Source organism: Schistocerca serialis, unplaced genomic scaffold (genome assembly GCF_023864345.2).
Source record: "Schistocerca serialis cubense isolate TAMUIC-IGC-003099 unplaced genomic scaffold, iqSchSeri2.2 HiC_scaffold_1173, whole genome shotgun sequence".
NCBI classification, from domain to species: domain Eukaryota; kingdom Metazoa; phylum Arthropoda; class Insecta; order Orthoptera; family Acrididae; genus Schistocerca; species Schistocerca serialis.
Genome location: NW_026047374.1, coordinates 400001 through 405000, shown reverse-complemented (window position 1 = coordinate 405000; position 5000 = coordinate 400001). Strand labels below are relative to the sequence as shown.

At 53.3% G+C, this 5000-nt stretch overlaps 1 non-coding gene across 1 annotated transcript in view; it reads right to left on the bottom strand.

Annotated features, from left to right (window-relative positions):
- LOC126433723 (small subunit ribosomal RNA) overlaps nt 1-1366 on the bottom strand; it is a 1910-nt gene extending 544 nt beyond the window's left edge. The window contains exon 1 of the ribosomal RNA XR_007578703.1: nt 1-1366. This exon is cut by the window's left edge and continues 544 nt beyond it. This is a non-coding gene — a ribosomal RNA (small subunit ribosomal RNA).
- Nucleotides 1367-5000: the final 3634 nt, after the last annotated feature.

Here is a 5000-nt window from a genome sequence, read left to right as displayed (position 1 = left end):
CACCCACCGAATCAAGAAAGAGCTATCAATCTGTCAATCCTTCCGGTGTCCGGGCCTGGTGAGGTTTCCCGTGTTGAGTCAAATTAAGCCGCAGGCTCCACTCCTGGTGGTGCCCTTCCGTCAATTCCTTTAAGTTTCAGCTTTGCAACCATACTTCCCCCGGAACCCAAAAGCTTTGGTTTCCCGGAGGCTGCCCGCCGAGTCATCGGAGGAACTGCGGCGGATCGCTGGCTGGCATCGTTTATGGTTAGAACTAGGGCGGTATCTGATCGCCTTCGAACCTCTAACTTTCGTTCTTGATTAATGAAAACATACTTGGCAAATGCTTTCGCTTCTGTTCGTCTTGCGACGATCCAAGAATTTCACCTCTAACGTCGCAATACGAATGCCCCCGCCTGTCCCTATTAATCATTACCTCGGGTTCCGAAAACCAACAAAATAGAACCGAGGTCCTATTCCATTATTCCATGCACACAGTATTCAGGCGGGCTTGCCTGCTTTAAGCACTCTAATTTGTTCAAAGTAAACGTGCCGGCCCACCGAGACACTCACTCAAGAGCACCCTGGTAGGATTGCAACGGGGTCCGCCTCGGGACGCACGAGCACGCACGAGGCGCGTCGCACGCCTTCGACTCGCCCCACCGGCAGGACGTCCCACGATACATGCCAGTTAAACACCGACGGGCGGTGAACCAACAGCGTGGGACACAAATCCAACTACGAGCTTTTTAACCGCAACAACTTTAATATACGCTATTGGAGCTGGAATTACCGCGGCTGCTGGCACCAGACTTGCCCTCCAATAGATACTCGTTAAAGGATTTAAAGTGTACTCATTCCGATTACGGGGCCTCGGATGAGTCCCGTATCGTTATTTTTCGTCACTACCTCCCCGTGCCGGGAGTGGGTAATTTGCGCGCCTGCTGCCTTCCTTGGATGTGGTAGCCGTTTCTCAGGCTCCCTCTCCGGAATCGAACCCTGATTCCCCGTTACCCGTTACAACCATGGTAGGCGCAGAACCTACCATCGACAGTTGATAAGGCAGACATTTGAAAGATGCGTCGCCGGTACGAGGACCGTGCGATCAGCCCAAAGTTATTCAGAGTCACCAAGGCAAACGGACCGGACGAGCCGACCGATTGGTTTTGATCTAATAAAAGCGTCCCTTCCATCTCTGGTCGGGACTCTGTTTGCATGTATTAGCTCTAGAATTACCACAGTTATCCAAGTAACGTGGGTACGATCTAAGGAACCATAACTGATTTAATGAGCCATTCGCGGTTTCACCTTAATGCGGCTTGTACTGAGACATGCATGGCTTAATCTTTGAGACAAGCATATGACTACTGGCAGGATCAACCAGGGAGCTGCGTCAACTAGAGCTGAGCAGCCGGCCGCCCGGGAGTGTGTCCCGGGAGCCCGCGCGAACACGCAAGCGTCCGCTCAATTATTCTGCAAACAGGAGGAGGCTGAGCTCCCCTGCACAATACACCTCGAAACCCTCTCAGGTCCCGGCGGCGCGCAGCGCCGTCCTAAGTACTTGGTCGGGTTCGAGAGAGGCGCAATCGCCCGGAGTTTGGCGAGTAGACGCTTTAGGTGCGACCACCCGTGCTCCCAACTGAGCTTGCCGCTGCCGACAGAGGCCCGGGAGCGTGCTGTCGTGGCATTGCCGGCGGGAGACAACACGCGCCACCTACGGTGGCCGGCAGCTCCAACGCCAGCGCCACAGAAGGACAAAAGCCCCACTTGGGTGCCGAAGCGAACTCTCCCAGCACAGCGCACGCGCCAACACGTCCGCACAGCTGCGATACAATCCACCTGCGAGAACCGCAGAGGCGACCGAGCAGCAGACGGCGTCGCGGCGCCGAGCGCCGGGCGGCGGCGCATCCTCAGCGCACACAGTCCTCAATCGGACCAGCACACTGCAGATGTCCACCGCGCTTCGCACCGGGCCCGCGAGGACCTACTTTGGCCGCACGGCGCCGCGTGCAGGGTGCGCCGGCGCGCAGCTGCGCCGCCTGCCGCCTCCGTCGGCCGGCGCGCCTGCCACTGGCCGCCCCCACCAGCCGGCTGTAGCGCGTGCGCCCACGCACCGCGCGGCCAGCACGCCGGGAGGCCCCCCCTCACCGGCCGGGGACGGTCCCACCCAGCCACCGCCGCGTATCGCTTCACACCCACATGCCATTCACGTTCGTGGGCATGGTGGGTATCGCTGAAACAACCGGTTGGTAGCTCAACCGATCGTCGCCATCACTGATTCACCTCTAGCGAGAACAACCGCACCACAACGGTTTACCAGTTCTTCATTTGCGTAACGTCACCAGCAAACGTAGACGTCCATCGCCATTTGCAAATTCAACGATTGTTGCATGCCTGTGTCAGGTGTCACGACACACTATGTCTGCCCACATACACGCAACAACATGTGCACGCTTCGCGAACACGTGGAAGGTGGCCCCCGTACGTATGCGATGTCCATTGCGCGAACGACTGTCAACCGGCCTCTGTCGCATGTCGCAGATGTGGAACGCAGTGCACCATGCTATCACGGTGTGTGAGAAGAGACGACTACGTCTGACAACACGCGCCACTACATCAACAGACGGCTCATGGTGATCGCCATCCACGGCATACCATACTGCAATCCAGCTCTTATAGGGAGACGACACGTAGCTGAGTGCACAATATTTGGACCGTATGGTTCGCCGTTGTTGGCGCAGTCGTGGTACGGTCACACATGTACCACGATGTATCATTCAGTACATGAGGACCAATGTGCAGTACAGTGTGTGATTTGGACGTACAACATCAGCGGACAGTTGACACAAGCCGTACCACAACGTAGGCTGTGCTTCGCCATGCGAATGCCAATGAACAACTGCGAAGGGCATTGAGCATGTACGTCCTGCTGCCGTCCGCATTACAGTGTATAGCTGCAAGGTGTTTAACATGAAGCGATACTCTGGGGACCGGGCAGTGCGAGTAGCAAACTATATTGCGGGGGTTGCAGTTAGGCAACACTACACTAATTTAACGCGTCGTATGACAATTACAGAGCAGGTTAAGGCCCAACGTGTGTTGGGTTAAGGCGCAACGTGGGTTGGGTTAAGGCGCAACGTGGGTTAGGTTAAGGCGCAACGTGGGTTGGGTTAAGGCGCAACGTGGGTTAGGTTAAGGCGCAACGTGGGTTAGGTTAAGGCGCAATATAGGTTAGGTTAAGGCGCAATATAGGTTAGGTTAAGGCGCAATATAGGTTAGGTTAAGGCGCAATATAGGTTAGGTTAAGGCGCAATATAGGTTAGGTTAAGGCGCAATATAGGTTAGGTTAAGGCGCAATATAGGTTAGGTTAAGGCGCAATATAGGTTAGGTTAAGGTACAATATGGGTTAGGTTAAGGCGCAATATAGGTTAGGTTAAGGTACAATATGGGTTAGGTTAAGGTACAATGTGGGTTAGGTTAAGGTACAATGTGGGTTAGGTTAAGGCGCAATATAGGTTAGGTTAAGGTACAATATGGGTTAGGTTAAGGTACAATGTGGGTTAGGTTAAGGTACAATGTGGGTTAGGTTAAGGTACAATATGGGTTAGGTTAAGGCGCAATATAGGTTAGGTTAAGGTACAATATGGGTTAGGTTAAGGCGCAATATAGGTTAGGTTAAGGTACAATATGGGTTAGGTTAAGGTACAATGTGGGTTAGGTTAAGGTACAATGTGGGTTAGGTTAAGGCGCAATATAGGTTAGGTTAAGGTACAATATGGGTTAGGTTAAGGTACAATGTGGGTTAGGTTAAGGTACAATGTGGGTTAGGTTAAGGTACAATGTGGGTTAGGTTAAGGTACAATGTGGGTTGGGTTAAGGTACAATGTGGGTTAGGTTAAGGTACACATTGTTGTAAGGAAAGGTGTATTGGGGGGGGGGGGGCGGCGGCGGCGGCGGCCGGTTTGTTGATTGTGATTATAGTAAGTGGATGCCTGCGGCATCATCTGATTTGCCACGTCAGGATGCACCTTTGGCTCATGACAGGCGGCGCTCTGATTCCATGCTTGTGGCAGACCTGTGTCTTTCATTCCTGCCATTGTTTGTGTGCTGTGACAGGAGGCAGTATTGTGATGTTGGGTGTACCCCTGTGTAGGACATGTGTGGGTGTTGGTGGCTTAGCTGAGCAATGGTGGTTGTCGGAAGGGTGGGGTATTCTGTTTTGTGAGTGGACCTCCCGGTCTGGTTATGATAGTGTGGATTGTCTAATGTGGCGGAGAGGATGCACTGGGTGTTGTTCCATGCTGGTGCTTACATATTGTCTTTGTGCCTGTTACAGGCAGAGAGTAGTGCGTGATAAGAGTGTCTGGCTGACGTGTGGTTGTGATTGTGAGCAGAGTCTTTCAGCATGTATACGGACAGTTGTATACATTATCTGTATTTTGATGGCTCTATCTATTACTAATCAGCGCCGTGTATACGTTTCATCCGGTTCCAGTCGAAACTGTTGTATCTCTGTACATTAGTGACACGGCGAGGCCGCCATGTAGTTACTCGTCTCGGCAGCTTCCACCGGTGTATGGCAAATGATTATAAGGAATCAGTCTAGTCGTCAATACCGATAGTGTGACGTCACATGTCTGGGGTGGGGGACGCTGCGCCCTTCCGGTGGGTCATGGCCTAGGAAGACTCTTCCCACGCAGGGGGGCTTGGACTGTCATTGACTCTTCCGAGTAATATACTTGCCGTACGTTTTTGCGACTGCGAGTGCAACGCTCACCGGTACCGAAATGGATGGAGCGCCTCCTAGCTGCCGCTGAGCATCTGCATTCGTACAGAGAGCAACGCGATCGCGTCTGTAGCTCGTACGTGGTACAGCTCGCAGCTCATGTATATGGACAGCGGGAATGTCGCATATTGGACATAACTCTTCATGAAACGCACGTTATAGGGGTGGATTGCACATTGCGAGTGCGAGCAAAGTCCGCCGTGCATCCGCTGGAGTTGCGAGTTGGGCGGTTGG